The following is a 9,566-nucleotide window of genomic DNA, read 5'->3' as shown; positions in this document are numbered from 1 at the left end:
ATAGATAGATAGATAGATAGATAGATAGATAGATAGATAGATAGATAAAAGAGTGTTTGGCTCCTGAGAAATAACACCGAGGTTGTCCTCTGCTCCCGATCCACGCACTCAGTATCCAGTATACACTAGTAAGGGCACCAAGGGATTTCTGCATAGCTCCTGCTAGGTGCCATCACACACACACACACACACACACACACACACACACACACAATTTGGTATGTATTAGAAAGGGCACTGATGCTAAGACTGGTGGATAGCTCCTGCTAGACGCCATATCCTCCCCCAAACACACACAAGCGTGCACATATAGCACTCACAAATATGCACATACACATACACATACACATACACACGAACTTATATCAGTAAGCACACTGATGCCAAGGTCTGCAGAATTTCTGCATAGCTCCTGCTAGGTGCCACTACACACACACATGCACGCACGCATGCACTATCCAGTATATATCAGTAGGAGCACTGTTGCTCAGGCCCGAGGGATTTCTGCATAGCTCCTGCTAGGTGCCGTTTTAGGGTGACTTAGTGAGACTGTCTTTACCCACTGTCAGCACAAAAAGCTGCCGTCCCAGCTAATCCTGACGGCACAATGATGAAGCGCAGTTCATAGGAGGAGGTCCCCAGGGACCAGTCCGGCATGTAACAGCTCCTGAGAACCGGCTGGCCTCCCAGGACAAAGGCAAAGCATTCAAGGGTGGGTGAGAAGACTCCTTGCAGTGTCAGTTCAGCGACAGTCTGAATGACAGGGCGTGACCTTATACGGTCCAACTAGGACTAGAGGGCAGACGCTGAACGCTGCTGATTAAGAGACCTGTCTTCCCCAGAAGTCAACAAAATCAGGGTGGAGCAGCTACCGGATTGAGGCTGAGAATCCTGGCCACGAAGGCCACCTCCCCCTCCTGGGGAAGAGGGAGGGGTAGCCTCACAGGGACACAGCTTACCAGAAGCACAGCAAGGGTGAGGCTGCTGGGAGTTGGTTTCTGCTTGTTCGGTAGTCAGTGTCAAACGGTTGGCTAGTTACTCTTTGAAACCTTAATGTTATGCTGGAGGGGGGCCCGGGGTATAGCTCGATGGTGGAGCGGTTGCTTAGCTCATGCAAGCCCACAGCTTGCCATCCTCAGCACCAGACAGTTAAATTAAATTAAATTAAATCTAAAAGCCTGTCCCAGAGAAAAATCCTCTGACAGCTGGTGTGTTTCCCAGGGCCTAAATAGGAAAGGAGAAGAGGAGGCAGCAAACCGTGCTAGGTCTGAAAAACCACTCCACGACGCAAAAATGGTTTCACACGTGATGACCAAGTGGAGGAGGAGGGAAACTCGAGAAAAACATTTGAGCTGGACTCCTCCCAGACACACCAGTTCTAGCTGTATCATCATGAGTAAACAGCTGTCCATTCTTCCTTTTTTTTTCATTTTTAATTTCTATTACATTTATTTATTCACTTGTGGGGGGGGGCATGCATGCTACAGTACACACATGGAGGTCAGAGGACAGCTTTCCAAGATCCAGCTTTCTCTTTCCATGTGGGTCCAAACTCAGGCCACTGTGCCTAATGGCAAGTACCTTCCCCCACTAATCCATTGTGTAGGCCCTATTCATTTACATGTATACTTTATGTCTATCTTACACAGTTGTCTTGAAAAAGAAACTAAAATGATGGATATATTTGCATGGAGAAGATAATAAATCATAGTTATCTTCAGTAATCTTGGCTTCAGTAGGAGTCCTGTGAAGGAAGTACTATATAATGTTGTTGTATTAATCTATTACATAATTATCACATATTCATTAATAATGCCATATTACCCTTGTGCCAAGCATTTCAGTACCATTCCAGCCTGCAGCTGGCATATATTAGTCCTGTGATCCTGAAAGGACCTCTCACCCAAGAGTGGGATTCAGATCCCAAGAATCATGTTATTTGGCCCTCTGAGTTAAGTGATCGGATGCTGGTTTGCCCACCTCTTCCTGTGTACAGAGCATCAGGACCGACAAGGTGGGAGCTCACGCCTAAAGGCTGGAAGTAAGGGAGACACAAGGAAGGCTGTGGGGATAAAGAGTTAAACATAAACAGTTGCTCTGAAACAGAAAGGCGAAAACAGAAAGGCCAATACAGAAGAGCAGACGCTCAGAAAAGAACCAAGGAGTGCTTTAGCACTTTGTTCTCTAAGCCAAAGGCAGGGGCGACTACACTGCACCACTCTTCCATGCCACCGAGTCTCTAGGCCAAAGGGGACCTTCAGAAAGACCACTGCCAAGTCCAACCGAGCCCTTAGCTAACAGCCAGCTCACCTGCTGGCTCCATGCCAAGCCCCTCCCACCAGCCTGCAATGGAGTCTGGGCATCCAGCCATGTGAAAGCAGCCTCAGCAGGGACCCAAGTGGGCACTGCCCAGCTCTGCCACGGGACCACGGGAAACTGTAATGACTAAGGTGGCTTGTCAGGCGACTACAGGTCATTCTGGAAGCATGGTGGTGGAATATGGTTGCTGTAAGAGACAACAAATGACCCAAGCGCATCGCTTTAGTAAGCCTCACAGGATATAAATGTGAAATGAGACACTTAGCCCACGTGATCTTTGCGTTACCCTCCAGGTCTAAGAAATTCTCATTCCTGATAAGCAACCCATCAAAAGGGTGGCCTTGAGCTATATGACCCTTTCCCTCCACCCCTAAAATAGACCCTGTATGCCATGTAAACACTTTCTGGGCTGTGATACCATTTTTTGGAAGAGTGATGCTGCAGGTTGATTTTCTCCACCTTTTCCAATGGCTTCATAGTGATGACAAGGACCGAAGGGCTGGGTAAACACAGTGTCAGTGAAGAAATGCTGATGTCAGAGGCATCGGGCTTTTAGCCCCCTGCACAGAAGACTAAGCCACCACGTGTCAAGGTGGCAGGGAGGCCACATGGGCTGAAGAAAGCTCATTACCAGTCACCATTTTCTATAAAATCTTCCTCTTCCTGCCCTGCTGTCTCCCCCAGACTTCCTCCTGAAAGTGCCTTCCTTGTGTTGAGGGCTGGAAAACCTGGGCTCCACCCATTGAAGAGGTTATAGGAAATGTGTCCTTTGACTAAATTTCCTTCATTTGCTGTAATTTGAAAAAACAGCTTCGGGGGTAATTTTAAGCACATATTTTACCAGGCACACTGCTCACTTTTAATACAGAAGTCACACTCCCTACCTTGCTCCATACTCCCAACTTCTGAACATTTGAGAAAAGAGACTAGCCACTGACTCATTCATCAGGATAATGGCTCTCAGCAGCCTGGTGAGATCCCACAGCACACTGCTTTAGCCGCTCCTGATGACATACGCTGGTGATCACTATGGGTTCAGGCTGTCCCCCCAAAGTGTTCGTTAGAAACTCACTCACCAACACAAAAGGGATGGCAGGTGGGGATGCTGAGAGTTCCTAAGCACTCCCTCCTCATGAATGAAAGCCCATCGTGAAAGGCTCGGAAGATGTACATTTTATATACATACGTACGTACATGTGTTTTATCATGATGAGGTAGCCCTCCCCCACCCTTAGACTTCTCGGCCTCCAGAACTATAAGAAGTAAACATCCAGGACCACCAAGATGGCCCAGAGTCAGGGCGCCTACTGCTAAGCCTGACGACTGAGTCCAACAATGGGACCCCCACAGTAGTAATAGAGAGCCGATTCCCACAAGCATGTGTGTACATACACACATAGACAGAGAGAGAGATGTTATTTGGGAAAAAAAAAAGAGAGAGAGGGCACTATCTGTACTTTGTAGCATGCCCCATCTCTGTCATTGCTCAGCCTTTCAGCTGAGACCAAGCTCAGTCCTGGGTGTTCTCTGAAGGCAGAAGGTAAGTTCAGAAAGGGGTGGTCTCTCTCAAGACACTCCCCACATGTCCCCAGTGACCCTCCTAGCAGCACAATTATAACAGCATCCCTAACATGTGCTCAAGGCCCGGTTCACAGGAAGTGCTCCGTAAAAGCTAGGTGCATGAGCCAGGTGTGGTGGTGCACGCCGTTAAACCCAGCACCTGAGAAGCAGAGAGGTAAGCGGGTCTCTGTAAATGCAAGGCCAGCCTGGCCTACTGAGTGAGTTCCAGGCCAGTCGGGGCTACACAAAGAGACCCTGTCTAGAAAACAAACAAACGTAAAAAGAAAAGTTAGACACAGGAGCACACACAGTGTAGAGTGAGATTATTCCTTCAGTTATTATATTAAACTTTTCACTTCCAGACTCTGTACCCATCTAGACTCTATCTATTTGGCTGAGCAACCCAACCCTATAACCTAGCACTCAGTTAAGTGGCACAATAAAGGAATGCAAAACCCTAGCGGATGAGAAGAACCCACGTGTGCCTTGTTAGGAGGATTTAAGAAAACAATGGCTGCAGAATTCAGCAGTGAGGTTGCAGTGCAGTTAGTACGCGTTATAGCCATCACCAGCAGCTGTGATGGATTAGCGTCAGCGGTGGGGAACCGGCACTGTTTCTCTCCATCCCCAGCTAAATGGAAGTGTGATGTGACAAGGAGCACCACTCAGCGACAGTACCCGGACCACTGCTCTCTTTCCCATCCCTCCCACCACCATTTTCAGTGATAACCACCTCCTCTCCCCGTAACTGATCCACTTCCCACACCTTCTTCTGGCTTACATTTAACTGAGAGGTGATGAGCTTTGAGCTCCCTGGTGAGCGAAGAAAATCTCTGGATCCACACATCCTAATCCTGCTTAAGTGGTGGCTTTTGGAGCTCCCTGGTCACCTTCCGTTGTCTAAAGAGAGAGAAAAGAAGCTGGTGAGATGGTGAATTCCGTAAAAGCCACACAAGCCCGGTGGTTTAACGGTTTAATCCCCGCAGCACAGCATAGAAGGAGAGAAGGGACTCTGGAAGCCTGCCCTCTGACCTGCCACGGGTCACCCACGCCTGCACTCGCGTGGTCTCACACACACGATGATAAATAAAATAACATAAAAAGTATTGAAAAGAAGAGAGTGGCACCCCACCAGGTCACTCAGGTGTCACCTGAAGCAGCCAGGCAACCAGCACGATACGTGAGCACTGCCGTGGAAGCCGTTCCTACTGGGCTAGTACTTTCAGCCAAGGCCATCTGGTCTATAAATTTAATAGCTCCAGCCTCTGGCAATACAGAGCCTTTATCAGAACTCGGTTTACCAGATAAAAATGAAAGAAAGGGAAGGGGCCATGGCAGAATTTCACATCAGTGTTATTTGCTGTAAATCCATTTTGCCCTCCATTAACACTGAGGACAAAGTTTGATTTACACTAGAGAAAATGACAATCTAAGAGGTCTGAACAAAAGAGAAGAAATCATGTGTGGGAGGAAGGGATGAAGATGGCTGACTCTGGGCGTGGAAGGCAAGCATGATGATTGCTAAAAGCTACCACTTCATCATAGGCAAGAGCTTAGAGCCTGGGTGAATCCTATCAACAAATATTACACGGCAGTGTTGAATTTAGACTTTCCTTATCTAAAACCACATGACTAAAACCAAAAGGTCATGAGCAAGAAACACGAAATGCCAAGTTAGAAAAAGACATATGCAGTTTTCTCCACCACTGATTCTCAAGAAGCAATCCCCGAGCCTTTGAGGTCCCTCACGGCCCTCCACTGAGGCCTTGGAATTAAAATCATCTTCATGGTGAGGCCAAGATGTTATTTGCCTTTTTCACTTACTCTTCCGGGGGGAGACGGTCGATCTTCCCCGCAGCTACATGTGCTGCGCTGTGGCCATCCAGCAAACAACACAGACGCTAGCTGCTGCATCGTGAGCTGGATGGCTGTGTGCATCTAAGAGCAGGCCCTCTGCAGCGACAGGAGCATCCCACAGAAACTTGGAACATGGAGCTGTTCGAGCAGGAACCTGGAGGGAGGGAAACATTTGGGGTGTGGATGTCGGGAAAAGACCTGATTATGGACCAAAGTAACTGTAAGGTTCCAAAAAAAAAAAAAAAAAAAAAAAAAAAGCTGTACATAGCCAAGGAGTGGACAGAATGGGCGGAAGCCAATGGATGGAAGGAAGGGTGAAAAGGGGAGAACAACTGGAAACAGATTCCCAGCTGACTGGACTGTGGGAGAGGCAGCAGCAAACCTGCGGGAAAAGCAAAGATGGTGCGTTCTGAGAAAGAAGCTTTAGGATTTGCGGGGACCTAGGTGCCTGTCAACTCCAAAGGGAAGTTTAAGTAGAATAGTAAAGTTTAAAAAAAAATTTTTTTTTCCTGGGGAGAAAAATCATAACAGCCAAAGAAGGACGAAGGGAAGAAAATGAAGGTCTGGCCAAGTATCCCGATGTAGACCTGTAATCCCAGGAGTCGTGACATAGAGTCAAGTGGATCAGACAAGCAAAGCCATCCTTGGCTACAGGACAAATCTGAGGCCAGTTACAGGCTAAACGAGACTTTATGAAGGGGGAGGGTAGAGAAGAAGAAATGAAGGGCAGAAAGAAACCTGGTGAGGGTTTTTGATACATAAGGCAGGCCCACCAGTGTGTGGCCAAGACAGGCAACCCCAAAGGCCTCACAGCCACTGGTGAGCTAATGACAGGGGAAATGCACAGCATACCAGGATCCTCAAACCATCACGATTGTAACGCTCTTTCCTGGTCCATCGAGGCCGAAAACTTCAAGCCAGCCAATAGTTCAGAGGTCAGCAAATATCACGGTGGTGAGGTCAAGGTAAAGCACCCTATTCTGGGTAGACTTTGGAAGAGGAAATGTTCACATTTCAAGAGATCAGATCTTGCTGTGAGGAGCGTTCTTTACTGAAAACCTCAGGTAGCGGGGTATCACATAGGGCAGGAACCGCTGCAACAGTCACAACTCAGTCCCCGTGTAAACAGGAACAGAAACCAGAACGAGAAAATCATGCACAGAAGAGACCTTTACTGATTTGGAAACATTTCCAACTACCACTACTCTCCTTAACGTCTGTTGGCCCTACTCTGCTATGAGAACATGAAAATAGTCCTCTACTTCAGAGGTTCTCAACCTGTGGAGACCCCTTTGGGGGTCAATGACTCTTTCACAGAACAGAGGTCCCCTAGAACCGTTAGAAAACACAGTTTTACAGTACATAACAGTAGCACTGTTTCAGTTATGAAGTAACAGCGAAAAAAATTTTATGGTTGGGGGTCACCACAACCTGGGGAACTGTATGAAAGGGTCACAGCATTAGGACAGCTACGGACCACTGGGCCTCTTCAGAAGTGTTCTAACTTGAAACAAGCTAGCCATCATTTACGGAAATGAAGCCGGGAACCAAACCATCTAATGACTGGCTCTACTTGTCTGTCTGATGGGGCCTCACAGTGAACTCTGGCTGCCCCTTGAGCTCGCAAAGATGCCCACATTACCCTCAACTAGCGATCCTCCTGCCACCACTGCTTACGAGCTGGCGTCACGGGCCCGTGCGAGCACGCCTGCCGGTTCACCATTTGCTTCCGGTATTTGCAGGCTCACACCTCAGAGGACAGGATGCAGTTTAAACAGTAGAGCTGAGTGACAGGGAGCATCATGACATCTTGGACTGCCAGACGTGGATACTTCAAGTCAGTTGTATGGGAACAAAAGGGCTTGCTTCTCTTCTCCGGCATTTCCCCCTAACTGCGTCGATTTCTAGGCTCTGCTGTTACTTTCCCTTAGGAGGATGGTAGAGCCGAGTCCAATACCCACCAGCTTCTCTTGAGAAAACCCAGGCGTTTTCTGGACCCAGTCACGCAAAGCCAGAACGAGACCAGCAAGCCCAGCTCGGGAAACATCCTGTGGTTGGAAATCATGCCCATCACATTGTTCTTAAGACTTTTTTTTTTTTTTTCATTACAAACTGAATAATATGGCTGCATATAGTTATCCAGTTAGCTGAGTTTTCCAAAGCTGCCCAGGGCCTTTAGAGTTCTGCCTTCTAATTACGCCTGGATAGCCACCTGTTCAGTCACTGGCCTCAGATACCTTCTCCTAGCCTCATGCCCAGAATTTTCTTTCTTTCTTCAAAAATAAATAAATAAATAAATAACAAAACAGGGTCTCACCACGTAGCCTGGGCTACACAGTGACCCTCGTACCTCTACCTCCTAACTGGCGGGATTACAGGCGTGCACCAAAGCACCTGCCTCCAGATTTTTCTCTTTGCTACCACTGCTCATCTGTTTGGTCCCTCACTTGAGCTTTGGCCTGGAGGTGAGATTTAATCTCCCAAGCCTGAGTTCCTCCCGTACCGTTTCTACCTCCAGATAATCTGATCAGTTTTGGAACTCTAAGAAACTTCTTTGCCAAGTAGAGTAGTTTGGATATAGACCAATCTCCTTTTTTTTTTAAGATAGGGTTTCTCTGTGTAGCCTTGGCTGTCCTGAAACTCACTTTGCAGACCAAGCTGGCCTCGAACTCACAGAGATCTGCCTGACTCTGCCTCCCCGAGTGCTGGGATTACAGGTGTGTGCCACCTCGCCCGGCTGACATAGACCAGTTCTAATTACAGGTTCTGTGTAACAGTAATGAATGCTCTCCTGAGCCATCAGGGTACAGTATCTCAAAGACAGAGGGAAAGGGATGGGCTGGTTCAGTGTGCATGACAAGAATATCACACACAGGGGTTCTTTTGATGCTGCAGTCGAAATACACATCCCTTGTATTAGGCAAACGAAACTCTGCCAGCCATAGTGGGATGAGTTAATTTAAAACTAGAACATTGATGGCATCCTATTCTGGATTAGTTTTTCTAGTTCCTCCATAAGTAAATTTGCATGAGAACTCATAATTATCAGCAGGTACAAATGTCAAAACACCCAAATTCACCTTGAATTCTATAGATCACTAATGAGTGTTATTTGTCATTTTTTTCTCATCTCATCACTGTGACAAAATACCTCAAAGAAGCAAGCTTAGAAAGGAAGAGTTTAATGGTATGTACTCACTTATAAGTGGATACTAGCTGTAAAGGATAACCGCGCTACAGTCCACAGACCTGAGAGGCTGAGTAACAAGGAGGCCTTAAGGGAAAATGCCAGGATCTTCCTGGGGAGGGGAAATAGAATAATATTTCAGGTGTTCTGGGGGTGAGTAAGGAAGGGAACTGATGGGATCAGGTCGGGGCAGGTACAGAGGGAGAGGAGACTGGAAGAGACAACTGGAATTGAGGGACATTTCAGGAGGGAGGTAGAATAATGCGGAGGAAACTACATGAAATCTACAAGGGTAATACTAGCAAGGCCTCCTGGTAATGGGGAACAGAGAGCCTGAACAGCACAGCCCCTGTAACCTGGAAAGGCCTCAAGTGGAGAGGTTGGGACACCAACCCAGACACCAAACCTCCAACCGACAGTGTGTCACATCTGTATGGTATGCTGGGACTGGAGTCTAGCGTAGTCATCATCAGAGAGACTTCATCCAGCAACTGATGGAAGCAGATGCAGAGTCCCATGGCCAAATGTAAGGTGGAGCTGTAGGACTCCTGCGTAAGAGGGCGAGGAAGGACTGGAGGAAGCAAAGGGATCAAGGACATCACAGCCCACAGAACCAACTGGCCAGGACTCAAGAGGGTTCACA

The sequence above is a fragment of the Psammomys obesus genome, unplaced genomic scaffold (genome assembly GCF_907164565.1).
Source record: "Psammomys obesus unplaced genomic scaffold, mPsaObe1.curated_primary_1811, whole genome shotgun sequence".
Classification (NCBI taxonomy): domain Eukaryota; kingdom Metazoa; phylum Chordata; class Mammalia; order Rodentia; family Muridae; genus Psammomys; species Psammomys obesus.
The sequence above is the reverse complement of the archived record's forward strand: the minus strand, read 5'-3'. Positions refer to the sequence as shown.